The following is a 23,783-nucleotide window of genomic DNA, read 5'->3' as shown; positions in this document are numbered from 1 at the left end:
AATTAGGAATTAAAAGTTGATGTAATCTGAATGTGAGCCACATGAGTCTGAATTGTCTGACTAATTTAGATCATGCAATTGGGAAAATAATGGAAAGGGAACCTAAGTACATGTTAAATACCTTCCAATACTACATTTGGTTATTCTGGATAAAGCAGAATATTATCTAAAATTCTCTCTTTCTTTTTGTGATCATCCTTTCCAGTCTTACGAGGGCAATCAAGATAAAATAAGATCTGTGAGCTGCCATTTTCCCCGCTAGCTGTAAAAAAGTTATTCTGGTAATTTGTTCTTGAGCAGGTGAATGTGGCTGTTCTTATTGTAGTCCTAATTTTCATTTTGAATAGAGATATTAATCTGGCAAGCTGTACTTGATTTGTGTTTCAAAAAAACCCCAACTGGTGGGATATCTATAGGCCAGATAGGAATAATTTCATCTAAAGATACTAGCTCCTTTAATAACAAGTCATCCCTCTTCTCAGTGTAGTTTATCCCACTGCTTTTTTCTTCCTTTTCAACTCCACTGAGGGTTGGTATCCTGAGAAGACCTCCATTCCTTGTGCTTTGTGTCTGACCTCCCAAAAGTAGTACTTGTTTACCTAGAGAGATAATTGTTTTCTGGAGAGCATCCAGCTGATAACTTACTTTTTCATTAGACCCCTTTTTCTTATTAGTTATCTCCTGTTAGCTGATCTGTGTCATTTGATAAAACTAATTAGGTAATAAAAGGCTGCTTCTGAACTCCTCCCTTTAATTTTGGCACAGCAAAATGTACTTCTTGGCACCTCGCTCTTTCCTCATAAAGACAGCCTTCAGTTGACAAACAACATTAATCCAAAAGAAAACAAGCCAGTTCACGCATCCTCTCTTGATATATCCCTGTGCCAGAACAAAATAGTTCCTAACAAATTATTTGTACCAAAGATAGTGACATAACCCTGGCTCTGTTTTAGAGTTTTGCAAATGTTTGCAGAGCATCTCAAGAGGCCAGGCTAAAAATACTCAATGAAACCATTCAGCATTCTACTAAAAGCATTTTGTTTCCTAGGACTTTCCTCCCTTCTGAAAATGCCCTCCCACAGCTGCATTACATTTATTAGAAGGTGATGCAGGCATAAGGTAGGAACATCACATTTTATATTTTATTTTAAAATTTAGCCTAATTTTCAGGTTTCCTTTTCAGATTACATACTTGTTTTGTTAAAAATAAATCTCAATGGAAGGAAATTTATTATTAGCTTCAAGTTGAAGTATACCTATTCAATGAGAAAGAGGCTGATCAGATTTTCCTTCAGAAAAGTTTTCAGTTTGAAGGTTTGAGGTGTCATGATATGCAGCATTTCAAAGACAGATAGCAAAGAATTGCCATTTCTATATGGCCAATGGCCTCTGCTACATCCTAATGAGGTAGGAATTGCCTGAGGTGGATTTTTTTCTTGATTGCTGCATGAGTGCACCCCAGGAGAAGGAAGGTCTCAAAGCTTCCTTTGAGAAGAATATGGAATATGCTCTGCTGAAATGTGAGATCCGTAGAAATCACTATAGTCATCTTCTGTTTGTGGTGCTTCAGAACCTGGAGGAGAAATATGTCCAGGATCTTCAAGGGTCCAAACACCCAGCCCACCAGAAATTAGGGGGAAACAATTGTCCAGGTTTCAGATGTTTTAGAAACAGCAGTCAGTTCATGGAAGGATGACCAAAGGTAGGCATCTAGCTTGGCTGATGCTACACATGACCTACGCAGACTCATATGGGGTCTGGAGCAGCCGTTGGAGGCCAGGCAGGATACCTGAGGTCATGTGTGGACAACTGAACTGAACTCTTACCTGGTCTTGGTCTCTGCAATAGAGCATAATTTCAGCCTAGAGAAAATCTGTCAAAGTCAGTGAAATTAGACCAACAGAAGGATCTCATCAGAATCTGGCCTGTGTTTTACACTCAGAAATATAATCTCTCTTAAAAGAGTGGCTTCTACCTGTTCATTATTCAGTGTTAAATGCAACCAGCACTTTGGTCAGGTCTGAAGAAGTGTTTTGGTATTAGTTGCATATTTACTGTGCGCTGGATTTATTTCCATGTCAGAAAGATGTACCATGGGGATGCTCAGAATCCATTGTCCTCGCAGAGATTTGGAGTACTACATCTTCAGGGATGCAAGAGCCCCAAAATAGCAGCATATGAAATTTTAAAATCAGTGGTATGATAAACTTGGGTAGTACCAGGGTGTGTTTATAAGTGAATCATGTGATAAATAAATTATGGGAGTGATAGTGAGATGTGGTTATAGCAATAAGAAGTGACTGTTTTAAAATGAAAGAAAAACTGAAGTTTGTACTTTCGTTTGTCCTAATTGGATTCAGAAAAAGTTCTGACTTTCTTTCTGTACCTGAACATTTTTTCGTATCTTCTCTAGATGCACTTACAGCCAACTCTGACTCAGGGGCATTTAGCGAAGATGCTTGAAATGGTTATTATCCTCTGGAGCTGCTGCTTTTCCTATCAGGAACACTCCTGAGCTGAGCTATTGCAGTTTATAACCTACCATAATGTCAGCTAAAACTTTTGGCTATTTTGACTAACCCACCTTGTATATCAGGCAGATTAGATTCTGCATTTCTAGCATTAAGCATAAAAGCTTTCCAAGCAAATGCCAGTTACCACTGCTAGGGAATTGAAAGCATGGACTAGCCTGCCATTGTGTCAAATCTGATAATTGCTTTTTACTCATAAGCAGCTCTGGAAATCCAAACAACCAAGCCTGTTTGTCCTGTGTGCTTTCATTTAATGTACTGTTCATTTTCACTTCAGGTAGTTTCGCAGCCCTCCTGGCTGAAATTCAGTGCCACGAGAAGAACCTATCAAAGCCTTGCATGAATCGTTCCAGTGCTGTGCTTAGTGGTGCATCAGTGAATTGTATCCTGTGTGGCATGACTTACAGCTTACTGTGAACAAATTCTCCAGGATTATAGATTTGCTAACAGGTAGTGTTGAGAGTCTCTGTATTTATAGGCAGTTCTGTGGTGCGCAGCGGCATGACACCCATTCCCCCCAGGATCCCTTCCCCGTCTGGGCTGTGTGCTGCCCGCCCCCGCTGTAAGTGAGGATGTGGAGCAGTACCAGAGGTGCGCTTGCCAGCAGGGTTATGGGCTCTTTCTGTCCTGACCCCAAAACAAGGGCACAGATAAGGAGCAGAGGAGGCTAGAGCCTGATTTTGAGTGGAGTTGCTGTTGGTTTCTCTGCCTCAGCTCAAAGCTTAGCCGTGGCCTCTGCAGCGCTGTCAAGATCTGGTCCATGGGAAGGGAGAGAGACTGCTCGGCTTTTACAGCTGCAGTCCTGTCCGAGGCACCGCAAAAAGAAACGAAGAGGTGCTGTTGAGCAGGAGTGCTGCTCTGGCTGTCCTGGCAGGAGACAGCATAGCACCTCCGCTGCTTTTTTGGCTGGACGGGACAAGAGAGCTCCCCTACCCGCTGCCTGTTTGTGCTGCCGACAGATGCTGCCTGTACAGCTGATGAGATAAGCAAACCTCTCCAACCCCACCAAGCTCACCTGTGAAGGCAATGCACTTCAATATAACATGTCCTTTTCATTGCATATTAAAATTAAGCTGTTAACATATCGTGGATTAAACCAGTAACATCCACATTTTCAGTCATATAGGGTCCACAAACACTATCTATATACAGGCTTAAGAGTACATAGCTGTAGGTGTTACCAGTGAACAAGGAGAGCTGTGTCCTTACTAGCTAGCGGCCGTGCAGCTTCTTCTCCTGAATTCACGAGAAATCCTTCCACAGTGTGTAAGCAGTTGCAGTGACTTTTGCAGGATTTCTTCTATAGTAGGGATTGCTGTTGTGACATTAGATTCTTTTCAGGTTTGACCAAGTTGTGCTTAGGTGAGGCAATTATTGTAATTTTTTTTCTGAATGAACAAATGGGAGAAATGCCTAAACCTATTAGAAGATTTTAAGGGGAAACCCCACCCTATTTCACTGTCGTGCTAGTGTGAGCTTTGCTGACAATTCAGCAGTGGATGACATTTTGTAGTGCTTTTGTCTGATGCTAAAAAAAAGCTTTCTGATGTATGCCAAAGTTACATGGAATACATATAAGAGCTAAAATTGAGCATCTCTTGCAAAGGCAAATTAAAATTGGAAGGAAAAGATACTAAATCGAGGCGCAAGTGAGATGTGACAGTGACTTTCTTCTATGCAAATTTTAAGCTAGAAGGCAAAAAATGCTAAAAGCTAAATAATAGCTAGCAGTAGTAAACAGTATTTGTTTTCAAAGGGCCATAGGGGTTTTCATGAATTTCCAAAGATCCATAAGGGGAAGGGATGATTTGGCTTGGCTTACAGATGCTGCAGCCAAAGCAAAGAAGTTAAGTAACAGTCCATAACAGAGCCAAAATGAAATCTGCCTCAGGTATTCCTGGTCTCTCACCTTGTTCTCCGGTTGCTTGACTGTCAAGGCAGACTGACACAAAATGTCAGGAAGGTCTACAAGTTCTTTGTGACTTTTTTTTAACTCATTTAGCAACTTTGGTTCTCTGTACCAGACATCATTTGTACCACAGATGCATAAAAGTGGTTTGAGCATGTCTGCTTCCAAATATATTTTATTTTTAGAAACTGCAGAATTTTCCTCTGTTCTTACCATTTCCTGTGGTTTTACTCTGGAGCGTGATGGATGAAGAAGGCTATTTGTGTGATTAAGGTATGAGAATAGAAATTGTATGTCCTGGGTTTACCAGTGCAAGTCAGTATGGGATGGTCAGTCCCTTAAGCATACTAACAACAAGTGAACTTCCTCATCTGTAAAAGAATGTTTGTCTTTTTAGAAGCATGTAGGAGAAGTGAGACTGTATTGAGATTTGCAAAGCCGTGTGGGATCCGTGTAGGAAAGTGTCTGTAAAAGTGATGTTAAATCAGTGAGAATGTAGAAACGGTACGTTCACCTGTAGTAAGCAGTGAGAGGATTTAGCTAAACAGGAACAAGACACACTGGAATGAGTGTTGACACATGGAGTTAATTGAGAATAATTAAGTCTGTGTGTAGACAAGATCTACATAGTCCATTTGAACTGCATGGTATTATATGAGTAAAGGGTGCAGGATTAGACCCATTGTTTACACATTTACCTAATGCTTTCAACTATTTGGATGAATAGTGTTACACAAATGGTAGTTATAATTATTATTTAATTGTGACCACATGTTTACTTTGAACGTAGTCCTATGCTTAATACGTAGGAAAGCCAGGATAATACTGCAGCTTCAGTATGTGAGCTGCTGTTTGCCAAGCAGCGTTTCGCTAATGGCTTCTCCTTTCGTGTGATGAAAATGCCTCCCTGGACTTTGAAGTTGCACTGGTTGTGGTATGTAATGGGCAAATAGCTTTCATAAAAATACCTTCAGCTAGAACATTTTGAAACAGATGCATCTGAGATAGAATGCTAACTTACTACAATTAATGCTATTAAATGTGCTGCTTGTGTGTAATTTCAAAATATTTGAGATTCCAGTATTTCATTCTGGTTACATTGAGAGTGCAGAAAGCAAATTTCTTAGTCTGATTCATAAGATCAGGAGTGCTACAGAATTTCTATAATTCATGTGTTGCTACTTGCATTTGCATTTAAATGTTTAAACTGTTATAAAATTTCAGATTCTTTAAACTTTAATCTAGTTTTTTTCACTTCTAAGCAAAATGAAGTTATTCCTTCTTTCACTCTGTTTCGAGGTTTTCCTTTGCTCAGATTTTCCATTTCAGATACTGCGGAAAGCTTAAGATAAGTTTGTGAGTGGCTACAGATATAAACAAGGAAAAGAGCTTAGTGGTTTTTTTTTTTTATCTTTTCATTTTGTTCTTTTTTTAAGGAACCTGATAAGAAATATAATTCTGAGGGTTGTATAGTATATCCTAGGTTACAAGAGATGGGATGCTGTTCTAGCCTTTTTACTGAAATAATGCTTTTTAAAGCGACTAAAGATAACAGAGAATGTTAGCCTTTTCTTTAGAATGTTTTTAGTGCTTTGAATGGTGATATCTCAGTCCCTCTGCACGTGGCATTTTACAATGATTGTCAGTGCTACTGAGAGGGGGAAGAAGACCTCTCTTGAGCAGAGGCTGTGCACTTGGACTTCCATGAGGGACAACCTGGTTGATTCAAGAGATATTAGTCTTTCCTTTGACCCAGTACAGGAATCTTCTCATTCCTGACTCTCTCAGTTCCTGAGTTTCGCATAGTGACTGCAGACCATATTTTTCTCATTGTTTAAGGGACTTGTTTTTCCCTCTTGGCCTCCCCTGACACTCTTGCCCCTTGCTAGACCAGCTTGTGGACCCTACTCACCAGCATGTAGAAGACGGCGTAAGTCCCCTGGCTATGGCAGGCTTGAGGTGACCTGATGCTTACCACGTTCACCAAAAAAAGCATGTGTTTCTTCTGTGTTTCTGCACTTCAGTGGCCAGCATGGATTCAGGATTGTCCTGAATGCCTGTTTGCTTTGGGGGGACTTTTCCAATGCATTTAAAAAAAAAAAATATTCAATCATTTAGAATAAGCATGTGTTTTTTAAGGGGAAGAGGGGAGACATGCTGATTCCTGTAGGAGAGAAGAAACTTTTTGAAAAGTCCTAGGTGTTCAAAGTTTACTTAAACTTTCTTTCACACGAAAAGACATTCTGTTCTAGATGAGTGTTTCTACTTGAAAACAAAGTATTTTGGTAGAGGTAATTTATGTTTTATTTGAAAAGATTTCTGAAAGGAAGCTTGGTTTAAAGAAACCATTTTGCCTCTTCAATTTATTATTTTGGTGTAGAAATGAAGGTAAAAATAATTTGTGAATGCAGTTTCCTTGCAAGGGCTTGAGTTTCTGCCCAAGGCTCAAGCATTCCTTTGCCCTCCTCTGTGTTTTTCCAGCCCTGCCATACGATTGAATGTTTGAATATTGTAGTGTCAACAGCTCCTTGTATTTTCACTTGATACAGTTGAGCAAAAGTTTTGACATTTAGCTGAAATGTTTGAGGAACCATTACCAGCATAATTCTGCTTCTTAAGTAAATCTCATCTTGGTGCTTGAAATCTAAATGGATTAATATTTTTAATGTCTTGTTTACAATGCTGCCTATGAAAGCCTGTATTTGTCTACTTGCCAACCTTATTTCGTGGCCAGGAACCGTTCTGGCGTGAATCTCCACGCTGGGCTCCCATCCATTTTCCTTGAGTCTCTCTGGTTCCCTCCCTTTTCCTCAGGGGCTCTCTGGAAGATTGTCAGAAGGGCTTTAATTTCTTGAGCAACTCAGCTTTTTTTGACTCCTAAATATTTCTGCCCCAGCCCTGAATTTCAGAGTTTGCCAGCCGACCACAGATAGCTTGCCCTGGTGGTGTTACAAAAAACCACATCTTTTCTCAGGTTTTGATGAAAACAAACCTAAAAACAAGCCAGTGTTAGCTTTGTGAGTGGGCAGAAAAAGATGGTTAAGAAAAAAAGAAGCTTGCGCTCTGTGTGTGTGTGTGTCTTGACAAGGTGCCCAGCAGTCATAATGGAGAAAAGGTAAGCTAGTAGATAACTCCTAATGTAGATTATATACATTATAGCATACTACAGTATTTTGCCAGCAGAGCTATACTAGCTGGGAATACCAAAAAAAAAAAAAGAAAATTCCACAAAAACACCAAACCAAAATAGTGCAGTCTGGTGGCACTGGCTTAGGTATGATTGCTGAGGATCTTCGGGGGTAGGCAGGCTCTTAGAGAAGAGTCAGGAGACTTGCTGAGTGTGACATAAGCCCAAGCGCTAAAGCAGCAAGCAAGTTATTAGAAAGTAGAAACCAGGGGTGTATGATATCAGACTACATTACGGTAAAATTATGCAGCTGTAGGTATGGTGAACCCTCACTTCTGAGCAGGCCAGCAAATCCTCACTAGTGGTTATTTTGATATGTGATACCCTGATGCTAATCTAAGAAGTTGAATGCAAAACGAAAGAAACCCCAGCAACAATAACAACCCTTGGCCAAGTGAGGAGCGCTTGGCAGTGCTCATGCCTTCTTAGAAACGGAGAGTGAGCATGAGCTAACTCAGCCACAGGGCGCAGGCTTTGCCTAGAGGGATGGACGCATCTTTGCACAGTCCCCTGAACTGGGTACATGTGGAAGGAAGAGGTGGCGTCTCCTCATCGCAAGACTGAGACCGGTAATCAAACAGCCCTGCCAAAGCGACAAAAATTTCTGCTTGGTCTGTCTTCGAATAAGGTGGGGGTTTGCTGCCTGGTCTGGTGTTAGAGGGGAGCGCAGCAGGGTGGCAGCCCTGGAGCAAAGCCCAGCCGGATCCCCGTTTCGTCCGCCTGCCCCTGCCCTCGGACGGGCAGGGGCAACGCGCCTGCTCCTCCACCCCGTCCCGCCCTCGGGAGCTGGGCTCGAGCCTCCTGGGAGGGTCCCCTGCGCTGGAGGTGAAGACGAAGGCGTGGATGAGAGGAAACAGCGGAAACCCCCATGTGCCTGACCACGGGGGACTTCAGGCAGGGGACGGCCGTACCCCAGGAGTGAGCGAGGGAGGGAGGGAGCGAACACGTGTTGGTGCGTGTAAGATGCTGATTTCCAAAGAGATTTTAATTTCTGGTTCTTAATATGCCATTTAGTTTTGAAAACATGGTATTACTCAAAATGAGATGGATTGACGAGACGAAATGATCTTGACAATCTTTCATTACAGATATACAAGATATATGAGTATCCTTAATGTTTTATAGACTAGCGTGTCTGGCACTAAAAAGCTATAGTAGTACTAAAGAAGTAGACATGGCAGGGATAAGGAAAAAGGAAATTTGGATTTAATATGTGAAGCAGCCAAGTGTTTGCCTACCCTTTATCAATTATTGATCATTCTCTCTGCTGTTCAGAAATTATTTGGAGCTGGGGATTCTCAGTATTTTATTTTTAAAAAAAAAGTCTCCTTGCCTTTTTCAGGCATCAGGATTACGAGATGAATGTGCAAACATGAGTGTGTGAGTCAGGAAACATGCCAGCGGAGGTGGCTGCGTGAGCGAGTCTGTAGGTAAACAGAAATAAAGTTAATTGGCAGTTTTCTTGTATAGCACGGGCAGCTGAAGTCCTTCTCACTGGAAGAAATTTTCTTTTCCCATTATCCTTCAGCATTCTCTTGGAGGGATTGTCTCAAGGGAAGTGAGTGAGTCAGAAAATATGCCAAGTTCATGTCACGGCTGTTTCGGCATTTCTTTCTCTTGCTGGCCTCCAGGAGCTTTATTGGCAAGTGTTTTTAAAGGAAATGTTGGCACAGGAAGGCCTTATTGTTTATGTCATGAAAGTCTCTTGGCGTCTTCTGCCTTGTTATTTTCTCCCTTAAATGGGGAAATTAGGAGTGGGGGGGACTGAGAAAGGAAAAGAGGAGAGAAGCAGAGTATTAACTTCCAGACTGTTGAGGGTTGCTACCAAAACTGTTCTCCCTATGTCAGGATGTATCTTGGTGAGTCCTCTCTTTTCTTTTTCTCCGTTGCTGCTTTGCAGGCTCTGCTGCAGCCAGTGGATCGATTTCTAAATGTATGTTTCCTCTTCATGCTTTTCAAGATGTGGCATTTAGAGAGCTTTTTGAAAGAGAGAAGCCAGCAGTTTTCTGGTGGGCTCTCCTCTGCCAGAACAAGGCAGGGAGAGGCACTCGCAGAGCCCAGCCGGGGTCAGATCACTGCCACCTTCTCACACGCAGAGCAGGGCTCTGTGATGGCCTGTCGAGGACATTTCATGAAATTCTTTTCGGTTCTGTGTAAGGTTTGCATACCAAATACAACGTGATTTACAGGAAAAAAAATGGGGAAGTTCTGTGGAGCAGATGCAGTGGGTACGGACAGGAACAATAGCGAGACACTGCACGGTCAGAAATGGTGCTCATTGAAAACCAAAGCAGAAAGCAAAAGCATTCATTTAAATGTATACACATTCTTTAAAATAAAAAAAAACCACCTCCCCCCAAATTTATTCGTATGCACTTAGGCAATTTTGGCATAACATAAAAGCACACAAAAAAAGACTTACGTCCAGTGCAGCAGTAAAAGTTGTTGTAACCTATTACCCTCAACTTAGGTGAGAGTTGTGAAGCCTCTGAGATGCTATTAAAGAATTAAATGTTAACATTTCAAAGAATGTTTCAATATTTAATATTTTGTGATTTGGAAAGTGAAAAGTTAACTCTCTGCTTGTGATATGTCATGGCAGAAAGTCTGTTTCTAAACCAGGTTCATTTTTATCTCTGATATTTGCTTCTCTGATATTTATGTGTGGAGCTCAAAGATACACGATGAAAAATTCTTTCAGGTTAACATAGCAAAGATATGCCTTGATGTACAAAAAGAGCAAAACCCTGTTTCTTCTGGATTTGTTACCGGCAGCAAAAAAATCGAAGGCAAATGCCTGTTTTTGTGAGCTCAATATAGAGAAACTGACATCTAAGCCACTTTTCTTTGTACCCAGTTAAACTAAGGATTGTCTGTGGGCTTAAATATTTATTTCAAGGCTGTGATGCAGTTTTTGTGATGTCTGTTCAAACACTTAAGTATTTGTTGGTACATAATATGTCTTTTTATTGTGGCGTCTTACTTGCATTTTGGTGATGCTTTTTTGGAATGCTCTTTTTCAAAGGAAAGAGAGATGATTAATCTTGGCTTTTAAAATCTACATTGTTTCACCCTTCAACTCTTTCATGTGTTTTTGTTTTCTGACCTATATATTTGTGGGTCTATGCAAAATTCTGTAGTGTATAATAGTTTAATTTGTGGAAGCTTTTCCCTCCCCCCCACTTCCAATTTTGCACTTTGATTTGCTCATACCTTGCCTTCACTTTCTTTAAAAATGTATATACAATTGAAGAAGATTACTTTAGAGTAAAAGTTCTCGTAGAACATGCATTTCTAGACTTGAATATTCTTAGAGCTTGTTATTTTTTCAGATTTGGGATCTTGTTCAGACTGTTACAGGAAAAGTACTGGCTGCCAGCATTAGAATCCAGGGAACTGGAACCTGGATCTTGCTTGGAAAACTTCTTTAGGAAAGGTGGCTGTGGCTCATATCCCTGTTTTCAAGTATTTCTACCAAGACTGATCCATAAGAATTCTTTTGTAAAATTATAACCATAAAATCAGGAAAAAATACCCCTTCTTGTAAGCACTGGCTGATTTGTATATATTTTCTTTGGATGAACATGAATCTGTAACAATATAGTCACTTTTAAAAGGACATCCTAGTTGCATATAGTATGTTACAAATGAACCATTTTCAATATGTTGTAATTGTTATCTAGAATAAGACATAAACTTTTTTCTGTTCTTCTCTGTGTGCCTATACATATATATGTATCTATGAATATATTCGAATAGTTGTAAGTATCTCAAAAGATAAGCACTGTAATACTTACAGGGATGTCACCATGGATTTTTCATCTGTGTCAGGAATCCTGCATTTCTCTGTTCTAGCAGACAGAAACCTTTGTGCGGTGTTCCTTGCATCTCATGTCATAACATGAGAAAAGCCAAACCATAAAACAGGGTGTGAATAACTGTACTTTGGCCTTTGTCTGCTATCCGCTTTACCAGCCAGCCAAAATTCTTTAGACGTGACACTAAAAGTGCAATGCTAAATCATCAGCCTATACCTACCACTCCAGTATGAGACACTGTGACAATATTGCTTTATTGCTATGCGGGAGCATGAAGTAAAATACATTAGAGCTCTGGTAACAGAGTGTCACAATGACATTTTAAATGGAAAATTACAATTTTCTGAATGAAAAGTTCAATTCAAAACCTCTTGGGTTAGGTAAGCCTGTGCTAGACCCAGGGGACAGTTCCCTGGTGACCCTGTTTTCATCCAGGCAGACTGCTCTGTAGCGAGGTGCCTGGTGTTGCCGAAGGCAGTGGGTAGGACATGCTCCCCGACCGCTGGGCGCCGGTGGCCCTGCACCCCTTGGCTGTGCCTGGATGTCCCGGGGTCCCTGGCTGCACCTATGTTTCAGCTTCTCCCAAGAGGCTGCAGGTCCAGGGGGTGCATGACCCTGGTTCCTCAAACCGGGCTTCCTTGAAACTGTGGCTAACGAGACATCAGCAACAAATACAACATCAGCAGGAAGGATTTTTGTCAGATGTGGAGAGAACTATGCATAAAACCACCAAACAGTGCACTGCACCCCGTTTCCTCCCAGCTGTGCTGTGGGTCACCCCAGGCTGGGTGCCGCCGCGGTGTCCTCCTGCTCCTCCTCTGGGCGCCTGGCCGCAGCTGATGAGTGCTCCACTCCTCCCGGCATCCTGCTCGAGGGAGGCACCGATGGCTTCTCTTCCCCTGCGTCTGGCTCCCACCTTGCTGTGGTGCTTGCCAGAACTTGCAGGTTTTTCAGACTTTGGTGTCCCTGTTGAGCTGGGTGTAAGCCTTGCAACAGAAGGTACGGGGCAGAGGGAGGGAAGGTGATGGTGGAGTGCTGCACAGCCACTCCAATAAGCCTTATTTCCTTAGGGAATTGCATTGGAAATGTGCTTCTCCTCTGTCCCCTGAAGCTTTAAAGTCACCTGTGAGCTTGGAAGCCCTCAATTTGGGCTACTCCATTGGTATTAGGCTTGTTGGTTTCCTTTGCAATGAACTCTAGGAAAGCTACCTTCTCCATTTCAAGAGTTTTCTCCACTCTCCCACACCTCCATTCATTTTTATTGCATTGGAGAAAGAAGGAAAGAAAAAACAGATACAGGAAATAACGATCCTGTAAAAAAAAAATTTTCCATAATTCATAACCGTTCATTTTCTGACAGCCAAACTGTCACATGTGCGTAAAGAGCTGATGGGGATGATGAGTGCTATCAAACCACAGCTACAGCTCAGCGCTGCAGCATGGAATGAATGGGAACAATTGATAATTTAGGACTGTGTTGTTCATTGTGCACGCTAAACAGCATGGCTTAACAGGGAGAGGTTGAGGTCAAAATTCACAAGTCTAACCAGTTCTCCAAGGCGGGCAGTGATTTGGGGGAAAAATGTGATCTGGTTATAATCTACTTGGATTTCCAAAAATTGTCAATAGGGTTCTTTCCTGAAGGCTTATGAAGAATTAAAGCTGCCATGTGATGAAGGGGAAACTGCTGTCATGAATTAATAGCAAGTTAAAAGTTAGGAAGCAACAGGGAGTAAATGGTCAAGTTTTACAGTGGAGGGAAGTCACCAATGGAGTCCCATAGGCATCAGTCCCAGCGTCCGGGTGGTTCAACATATGGAAAAGGGGGTTAATATTGAAGTAATAAAGCCTGCTGACAGTGCTAGCATCAACTGGGAAGAGTTGCAGAAGGATCTCACAGTACTGAGTGTGGCTGAGTAATAAGATGGCAGAGGAAATTCAGTGACGTAAATGTTCAGATTTTTTACATGGAGAAGAATTGCAGTGATAGTGGACTAGCAAGCACTCAGGAAAAAAGTGCTAGTGTTTAGTAGATGCTTTTATAAAGATAACAGCTGAATGCCCATCAGAGGTCAAAACCAAACATTGGGAATTTTTAGGAAGGGGACAGAGAAAAATGCTATATTCTCCGTGTTTCACTCTGCATAGGACTGCATCCAAGTGATGCGATTTTTGTTCTGACCTGTGAGATTTTCAAGTCTGCAGTGTTAGAGCACATGTAACAGCACAATATTTTCCATCCTTAGATGCATCTTTTTCTGGCATGATCTAGAACCCCTGTAATACTGAAGATAGACTCTAAATGTTATTCCTTCCTATGTTTCCAATATTAATGCCTATCAATATTGTAACACTTTGATGGAAGGATCTAGCAGTTAATCTTCCTGCTAATTAAGAAAGAAAAAGATGAAGAACGTATCTGAAAAATAAAAAGAGTAAAGCCCTATCTGTATGAAATCTCATGCTGGGAAGATTTACAAATGTGAGTAGCTTTATGCCGAACAGAAGCCCTCCTTAGTAAATAAGGATAGTTCAGCTGGGGAAAGTTATGTGTACTTTGCTGTAGTGTGCCTGTCTTCCATTATGTTTTATTCCAGGATGTGTTAGTCTCAAAGGACATTTTGAATGGGTGGATTCAGATGTATGTGCATACAGCTGTTACACTTATCAAATCCTGTATATATTGCTGAGCAATTTTACCCAACAAAACTTGTGCCTGTAGGTATTAAGCACCAGTATCATGTCCATAAATACATAAAATTAACCACTTTGCCGTAGTTGCTTTGCAGGTACAATAACTATTACATATTTTGTATATATTTCAGTTGTTCTCTTAGTTACAAACTTGCACATTAAGTGTGGTATGCATACTGCACTTATGATTTCCACTTTTCCCTCCCCATCCATCTGAAGATTTCAGATCTTTAATAGGAGAAAAAATATTCTAATCGTGCTTTTATGAAGTCATTGGTCTTTGGCACATTTCGCTTATGGTTTTATGTTTTACATGATGTTAAAAGTTCCCAGTTTCTAACAAAAAAAATCTGCAAAATTCTTTGTCACCTACAAAAGGCTCAAGATTATACTGACCAGACCACTCTTCGGAATTACGTAGTTGCATTCAAATAGGTTAAACGATTATTATTGCTTCCCTGGTACAAAAAAAGATAGGGTATGATAATGTGGTTTTAATGTTCATTTTATATATATATAGAAATAATAAGTAATTTTACAATTTACGTATATACTCCAATTTAAATAGAAAAAGATTGAAGTTGAAGAAAAGCAGAATAAACTTTGATTGATAATCAGTGTGTTTTTTCATGGAAAAAGTAATGCAAAGATTGCCACTGTATAAATAGATAGTGCATAATGAAAGAAAATGTTATTTCTGCATTACTTAATTTCTCATTTTTCTCCCTGGCATTTTGAATCAAGTGTTAGTCTGTAGAACAGATTCAAAATATCAGAGGTAAAACAAAAAGCTAAACTTTGTCTTCAGGATCTAGTTTCATTAACTTGATTGGGCATTAGTCAGAGCGGATCCATTTTTAGCGTATTGCATTTGCATACTGACCTTTTCAGCGCTCTGAATGAAAATTGGTGCTGTGATGTGTTGATTTATCCTGTAAAGTAACATTTAAGACTTAATTTAAACATATTCTTAGGTGAACGGTAATGACATCTAATCCATTACAATAACAAAAACGTCCATTACAATAATAAAAATAAATCTAGATAGCTTCTAGATAGCTGAAAAAGATGGTGTTGCAAAGCTAAGTCTTATTTTCAGAAATGGTGACTGGCATTCTCCTTCCGTCTTTGATAGCTGTCACTAAAGTGCAGAACTGTTGAAAGTTTAACCATCTTATGCAGGATAGATCTAGACATCAGGTCTGAAATGGGAGAATGCATACATTTGCGTGTGTGCACATACTGACAACATTAATTTGGAAAAATGTCAGCTAAAAACTTGAGATGGAGTAGCTACTCCAGGTGAGCTACATAAATGGATGCTTTTATTCCTCTTTCAGTGTGATCTCTACAGAGTTTAATTTAAACTGAAAGCAGACTTACTCCAGAGGAAATAATCTGGAATAGTTAACGTGTAGATTGCCCTAAGTAATGACTGAAAAATATGTATGTAACTACGTTGTCCTGCTGAGGTCCCACGTGGAGTACCTAACTCCAGTTTTGTATTGTGGGAGAGATAATGAGCAACAGGAGAGAGTCTAGACAAGAGTATCGAGAAATATCAAAGGCTTAGGAAGCTTGAGTTCTAAGTAAAGGTTTAGCAAAGCACAGCTGCTTAGTTTTGCAAAAAGATGATTGGGAAGACTGTGATAATAGTCTCAGGAAATGCATAAAAGTTAGCTGCGAAGAAGAGGGAAAGCCAGCATTGCTTGTGGATATAGCAGGACATTGGGAGTTGAAGTTACAGTAAGAGAATTCTGTATTGGGAAAAAAAAGCTCTTAATTAAAGGAAGAGACAAGCAATAGCAGAGGTTGCTTAGGGTAGGTGTGGCGTTTGAAGCTAGCATAAATGGGCCTGCATTTACAAGAGAGAGACACCAACTAGCAAATCTCCCTTAGTCCCACATGGTGAGGTGTTCACTTTGTCTCATGCAAGACATGCTATAGTAGTCCCGATAGGTAACCTCTAGTATACCAGAATATATATAAAACCCTACAAGGTGAAAACCCTTTCAAACTTTTCTGCCTTTCACTACTTCACCCTGCACTTACTGCAAATCCTGCCCGTGAATTACAGCAGTGCCCACCCTGCTAGTGTGTCCATATGGACAGGCGAAGTAAATCCATTGCCGGACTGGAGCTGATGCCTGCATTGAAAGAATAAACTTCAGGCTTGTCGAAATGCTAAAAGCCCGTTGAAAGCTGCAATTAAGTTCTTAACGCAAGGCTTAGGGATGTTTCATTGCTATACACAAATTGGGGAAATACACGCAGATTGTACTATTTCAGAGAGGTTATTCGGTGTTTAACTTTCTGCTATGTTTCTTGGAAAGAGGAAGCAAGCTTTCCATCCTTCACACTCCAGCGTTCATTCTGAATGCCATTTGCTGTACAGCCTACCGTGGCACCTTATTTAATTAGCACTTGCTGCTTTTCTTCTTCTGAAGAGAATTGTGATAGCGGCAGACTTCATGTCTTTATTACCAGCGAGATGGGAAAGGCTCCTGTAACTTTTATAGCTGATCTGCTGAGACAGTCTGGTTGCCCGTGGTTCCTAATGAGCAGCGCATGACACAATGCAGAGTATTGGCAAGATTAACGAACCCAGATTTCCTTACCAGCAGACTGACTTGTAATAGCAATATAGGGAAGGAGTGAGACCGTTAGCACATACTCATTACACTGAGCATTATACTGAAATGAAAATCCTTTGCAACCAGCTACAGAAATATGCAAAACCCGAAGGTTTGTATTTGCAAATCAGAATTCATGTAAGTCGTTGTGGACGGACCATTGCTAAAAGACTGAAGCCCTAAAGGGGGACTCCGCTATTGACCTTACTTTGGGGAAGTATTCCCATGTGGGAAAACAGATCAGAATATGCTCCCCTCCAGAAATGTTCCCGGTTCTCTTGGAAGCATCCAAGGATATTTTTTCTTAGTTAAAGTCCCTGACAATACTTTTGTGGCATCTTTAATAGCCCTCCTCGTTTTTTAACAAGAAATTATTATCACATAAAACCCCTGAATTAAATAATAGTAATTCCGATGTCTTCTGATCAATGGATTCCGGCTAAGTTTTCCTCCTTATTGGTGAAATTGTTTTCTACATGCTAATGACACTTGGTTTCTGACTAAGAATTTGCAAATACCAGATTTTCATTTGAAGTTTCTGATTTGGCAATACAAACAGCTCTAAGGAAGTGTAATCTTTTGGGTAATCTCTAAATGGTGAGGACACAGAGAGACTCATTTGAGTTGAATCACATATTATAACCATTCAAGTCATACTTTGGCAACTAAAGTGCTTAAAAACACCCACTGATTTCTTTATATTTCCTGACTCTTAAGGAAGACCAGAAAGATGAAACGTTAGGAGTCTATATGAAGGGGGGATGAAAGAAGACTAAGAAACTGAATATGGGCTTTATCCTACGTTTCTTCAAGGAGCTGAGCACCTGCACACTGGAGGCACCAGTGACTTTATTTGGAGATCAAAATGCTAAGCACAGCACAGGAGTCCTTTGTAGGAAACTGCATGAAGGTTTTGCTTTGTGACACCTATGTCTGAGTCTGAAGGTCATTTCAGGTTTAGTTCTCGGGGTTCCTTATGGCACTTTATACATGAACCCACTCCAGCTGCCCATAGTGAGAGATGCCTTGGAGAGGAGTGGAAGCTAAGTCCCACCCCTAAGCTAGTGAATTTGGGCTGACAGCGCACAATTCTGGAGCCAGGCAAGCCAGATCCGTCCCTGTCTCCAGAAAGCAGGAGGAAATGCCCTATGCACAACAGCTCAGGTTTGCAGCACTGAGGCTTCCTATTCCCGTCTCTCATCTTCTCTGATTTGATCTCCGGCTCTGCGCCTCCTTGCTAGGTAGGTAGCATTGGCCACGGTGGGGGTCTCTCAGTATCCCTGCTGAAGCTGTTCTTCTTTTTATATAAAATATTTAAATATTCCCTGAAACCACGGAAAGAAAAATGTCAGTCTCTTCTGGGAGAAATCTGTGCAGTGTGGAACTGAAATCAGCCTGGAGTTGTTTTACATGGATTTAAAAAACAGAACAAAACAAAACAAAATATCTATCAGCTGTGAAAGAATACTGAGAGAAACAAATATTCCCCAGCATCAAGTGAGAGTTTATTTGGTGAATACGTAAAAATGTAAATTTCTTGGGGAGGTGAATTACATGGTAATACAAATTTTGTAAGACGGAAGAATATTTCAGAAATCAGCTATCCAGTTCCAGAGCAGCTGAGACTTATAAACAATGCGTACTCATAGCCTGCTAAAATTTCAGCTGAAGCCCTTGGTCTCAGTCAGTGCATTTGAGTTGTGAGATGGTGCACAAGTGAGGGCTGTGGAATTGCAAATGAGCACTGTGCTCCATCTTCTCCTGGGTGGTGTAGGCAGCTTTCTGCTCTAGGCTGCTGCCTACCTTGCCTGCTGCCTTGAGCTATCTCTGCTTTTCTGTGGAAGAATATAAGCAGTGGGTAGAAGTTCTCTTGAGTTAAATGGGAACAGGATCAGGCTATGATTCAGGATCAGATTGCTTGTCGTATTTTTGCTTTTGTAAAGTCCAAGTATTTCAGCTGGGAATCTCATCTTTATCCAACCCATCTGAAACAGGGAACCGATGATCACTGTAAAGAGGAGCTTTACTTGTGACCGTTCTTGTGTACAGCTACCAAATGTTATTTCTGGGTCCCAAATAAATTCTGAGTTTTAGATCAAAAACCTGGAGAAGTGTGATTACTGCTGCTAAGAATTATGGAAGGGTATTCACCCATATATTCATCTTGGGTTTTTTTAAATGAAATCAGTGCAAGTTCTTTCCATCTGATTTCATTAATTTAAAAAGCTGTTGGGAATTCTATATTTTCTAATAAGAAACAAAAATCATTTTACATGCATGTCACAAGTTTTCCCCACAGTGCAGTCACAAATGAAAAGAAAAAAGCATGCAGGTTATTTTATGTTACTTAGCTTGTAAATGTGATTTTTAACACTGCATGTACGTTGATCTACTTCCAAATTATTGGCTATTTCAGTGATGCACAAACCCCAACAAATAGAGCTTTTTCTTGAGCAGCTTAAAATCTTATTCCTATTAAAAAAGCACTATGTATAAAGTATCCCTCTTCATCAAAGAGCATTAAAAAAGAATGTATGGTACTGTTAAATATTCTAGTGGGCTGCTAAACCAAACAAGAAGAATACTGGCAATGGCTAACATCCCAAATCCCAGATTCTTCCTAGGAGTGCCTGGATTCTCCAGTGGTATGCTGCTTTGTGCAGCTATTTGCATTTGTAGCATTTAATGGTGCTTTGCTCAGCTGTAAATGTGCTATGAACGCAGGAGGTGCTATTCAATGGAGATTCAGTCACTGTCTCTGAGAAAATGGAACAGTTTTTCATTAAAAAAATATTTTAGGGAGTAAGAGATTATATATTTAGTGAAGTTTCTGGGTTTATATCCACTGTAGATGTCTTAGGGTGGAGCCAGTCAGATTTCTTTCTGCAAGCTGGTCTCTGGATTTTATTAAGTCTTCTCCTTAATGACCAAGTCCTTTTTTCTTCTTTTTGTCTGTCTCCAGTTGAGAGATGTAGGACTCCCCCTTTTTATTTTTGAGGGTATTGACTCTTGTAGATGAATTCTTTTTCCTCTCCGGTATCTCACTTCATATTTGAAGCAAACTTCAGAAGCCTAGCCGGCACCCGAAGGCAGCACATCTGTCTGCTGTAAAACTAAGCCTTAGTTATTTCACCCATGAGCATCAGTAGTCTGTACTCTAAGTGGGGGTATTTGGATTTGTCTATCACTGAGGATAATATGCTATGAGCTCTTTTTCAGGATCATTTGTGCAGTATCTAAAGATGGTAATACTTACAAGGAAAACTCTGTCTGTATGAAACTAACTGAAAAAAGATCTAAGGGTTATTTTAGAAAAATGCCAGTGGAAAAAACAATTTGAAAGGAGGAGACTTCTGTTTTCACGTAGTCCCTATTGTCACAAAAATAACGCTTTCAATGTAAGAATGCAATAATTTTATGTAGCATTTTTCTGAAGAAATATGGGCAACTCAGTTTCATTGCCCACTCTGCCGCTCATTGAATTTGAAGGCGTTAACTCTTTCTTTGGGACTAAGCAAGCAGTGAAGTGACTTCGGATGATTTTGAAGCGTACATATGTTGTGTAGAGGTATCTAAAAATAATCATCCCCTCCTAGCCAGTGAATTTATCCTGGCAAAGCCTCTAATACATATGAAGCTATGCCAGTGAAAAAGTGCCATTGCTTCTGTCGGTTTAGCTGAAACCCATTTGGGGAGATGACGCTGCATTGGTGGGAGAGGGTTTCCTTCTGCTGGTGTGCGCGTGAGGAGGAGGAGGTCGGGAAGAGGCTGACGCTGTCAGTCCTGGCACGGGCACCACCATGGCAATGCCGGATGCTCGATTCATCCACCTTGGATGTTGCCCTGCACCTATCCCACCCAGTCCTCCTGACCGCGCCAGCAGGTCGGCACACACGGTGGGCTCAGAATAACAGGCTCGGTTGGTTGTTCTGATTTGGGACAACAGCCTGCAGTGGTCAAGGGCATGGCCGCCTGACAGATACCCCCAGGCAGCCCCGGTTAATATTATTTGCATCTCCTATCATCCCATTTCTTGACTTTCTGCTGCCCTTGTACCTTTTTTCTACACCCCATCCTCTTCCCAAATAAAAACCCCACCCTTAATTGCTTTTTCCCCACTTGATCACATTTTTTCCACATCCATCCCAACTTGTTATTTCATACACAGTTGCGTAGGTAATCCTGGCCTTAGGTGACATGATAGGTCCTGCTGGCCCTGCAGGGTTGTACTCCCCAGCAGGTCCTCTGCCCTCCCTTCCCTCCTATGGGACTCTTGGCTGTTTCTCACCAAGCTTTCCTTCACCCATCTGTGAAAGCTTTTGTTAGCAGCGTTGGCAGCGTCGCTCTGCCCGCCTGGTGTCTCCCCCAGGGGTAGGGATTCCCACCCAGACTCCACAGGTGGGTCGGGATCGACATCTCAGATCCTATGGGAAGTTTTCAGCGTTGGACAGAAAGCAGACCTTGGGCACTGCTGTGGGAGCGGGGGAGCGGTGGCTGGAGCATCACCGGCATTGCAAGATGTCAAAGGGGAGCTGGGCTCTGGCGCTCAGCAGGCAGGCCATTTTGTCCCTAAAGGTAACATCCTTAAATGATGTATTCTCGTTGGGCAAATATTTTGGGCCCGATTTTGAAAAAGCCATCTCGTTGCCAGTGTTATTGCTTCCAAAGGGTAGATGGCCAACAAAGGACCAAGCTCTTTGAACCTGGTGAAGGAAGTACTGTAAATAAGAGGGTGAAGCGAAGGAATGAACTCAGATAGTCAGAGGAAAAGGCTTTCCTTTGTAAAATATGAAGGCCTGGCCCCTCACCCAGACAGACTGCATAAAGTAAGGTAAAAGTCACATAAAGGTTGCAGGAATGACGGTCTCAGTAGACTTCATTGAGCCTGCTCAATAAAAATGAGTGCACATGAAGAAGTAAGTACAGAATTTGGCATGAGAAGCTCTTTTTTGTGTCCTAATCTGTGCTAGAAGAACGTGGTACAAAATAGCTGACGTCAATAGAAAGACTCCCTCTGCTTCAGTGGGCCTTACAGCAGACCCTTATCTTTTCTCTTACTATCTTAATGCTGGCAGAATGACTAATACAGACAGATATCCTAATGCTGACAGTGACATCTTAAATCTGTCCTGGAGGATCGAACAGAACATCTATTTCTACAGCTGCGCAGGATTTTCATGAATTGTAGCCCATAACTGTACAAAAAAGTATAAGGATGAATAAAACCAAAATGAAGAAATACATGTAAAATGTAGTAAAAGGTTATATGATTTTAAAAAGAGACCTGGAAGAGAGACACGTATTTTGGCTATAGCTGTTGACCACAATAGCTCAGCAATACAGCCCAGCGTGGCTGTGAATTCCAGCAAATTGATGGAGTGTAGTGATGTCAGTTTGTTCAGGAGAGAAGAGATGTCTGTGTTACTAAAGCATTTCCAATGATCCAGTACTGTCAACTTCAAGCACTCAGGAACTCTGAGTCAGGTCATTACTGGCAACTGAATTTTTAAGACTTTTTTTGTTTCATTTTATTGCCTGTATGTGAGCAAGGACAGCACTTTACAGTCCACTGTACCCTGGACTATAAAGCTGTGGGTTTTATGCCTGTTCAGAAAATCCTAATAGGATACCAGTCTCACTTTTGAGAGATCTACAAAGATGTTTTTAAAAAAACAAGCAGCTGGTTTTAAAACATACCTCATGCTGTTTCATAAATCTTTTTTTCTATAGTTTGGTTAGGATACCTCAAAGAAAATTCAAATTTTGGGTCATTATAAATAGCTGCTTGTGTAAGATTTTCCAACAGCTTCACAGATACTAAAAAGTAAGCCCTCTTTAGAAGCTAGTACATTTTGTGCTTCCCTCGTAATCAAACTGCTTTATCGTTCAGACCAAAGTCTCTTAGTGGATGGCAGAACACGAAAATTAATCTGGGAATCCTGTTCTGATAAAGTTTTCCCATAAAAAGTATGGTTGGTTGCAAATACCTTCCATGGACAATATGAGGTGTTCTCTCATTCTGTCAATATCTTCGGGGTTTTTTCTAATTAATTTATTTATCTGCTTTTCATCGTAAAGATACTCGGTTTTGATTCCCACAAAAGAACAACTCAGAAACCTCCATGCTGTATTTTTTTTCCACAGAAATTTCACTATGAGCTTTTGCAATTTCCACATATTGTATCTTGGCACAAAACAGTACCTCTGCTTATGGTTTGCATCATTAAATATCAGATTGGCTGCTCACTGTGTTTATAGGATACAACAAGAAATAGCCTGTTAGATCTGGCTGGTTGGTAAAACTGGTGTTTGTTGAATCATTGTGCTACTGTGTTCCCACATCATACAGAGAGCAAAATCCCATAAAACTAAGCTGTAAAAGAGAATTAACATCAATGGCAAAGAATATGCCCCAATGTAGTAAATAAATTGAGAATAACTTTTCTGAAGTTTAAAAAAGTGGTTCTCAAAACACTGAGAGTAGACCAGAAATGCAATCTATAAAACTGTTTTGAAATAAAAAATGCATGCCAAGCATACATAATATTAATAATAGCAATTCTGATGGTTTATCTGTAGATCTTACTGGCATACTGTTGGAATTGAGATGAGTATTATCATCTCCACCTTATGGATGAGGAAGCTGGGTTACCGTAAGAATAAATTTTCAACACAGAACATGAGGTAGTGCTGATTCCAATTCCCACTGCAACTCCCAGCTTTAATTATTTTCCTGTGAGCTTCATTTGTTTCTCTTCATTATACAGAACTTGTTCTTTCAGCACAAGGTAATTTGGGTAACATTGAATGTAGATTAGATCCATATATTAATACTTACGAAATTTATTAATTCTAAAATTGCTCTGATAGATTAGCTCCTTCCCATCATTGGATGGGAAGACGGCTACATCCTTAATTTAGATTGGTGTGTCGCTTTTGACACTTCTAATTTTTACTGCTCGAGACATTATGGAAAGCAACAGGTAAAGGATGTCTCGGATGCTTTTTTAG

At 40.7% G+C, this 23,783-nt stretch overlaps 1 protein-coding gene across 7 annotated transcripts in view; it reads left to right on the top strand.

Annotated features, from left to right (window-relative positions):
* THRB (thyroid hormone receptor beta) overlaps positions 1 to 23,783 on the top strand; it is a 170,519-nt gene that overhangs the window by 80,147 nt on the left and 66,589 nt on the right. For 2 of the 7 annotated variants that reach the window (XM_075493160.1, XM_075493158.1), the window contains one exon: positions 1,049 to 1,119. The exons of 4 other annotated variants lie outside the window; for them this stretch is intronic. The gene's annotated coding sequence lies outside the window, so the exon portion shown is untranslated. Of the gene's footprint in view, positions 1 to 1,048; positions 1,120 to 9,461; positions 9,487 to 23,783 lie in introns of those variants that run through there. One more of the 7 variants, XM_075493161.1, reaches the window with a different exon arrangement.

This window comes from Mycteria americana, chromosome 2 (assembly GCF_035582795.1).
Source record: "Mycteria americana isolate JAX WOST 10 ecotype Jacksonville Zoo and Gardens chromosome 2, USCA_MyAme_1.0, whole genome shotgun sequence".
NCBI lineage: Eukaryota > Metazoa > Chordata > Aves > Ciconiiformes > Ciconiidae > Mycteria > Mycteria americana.
The sequence above is the reverse complement of the archived record's forward strand: the minus strand, read 5'-3'. Positions and strand labels throughout refer to the sequence as shown.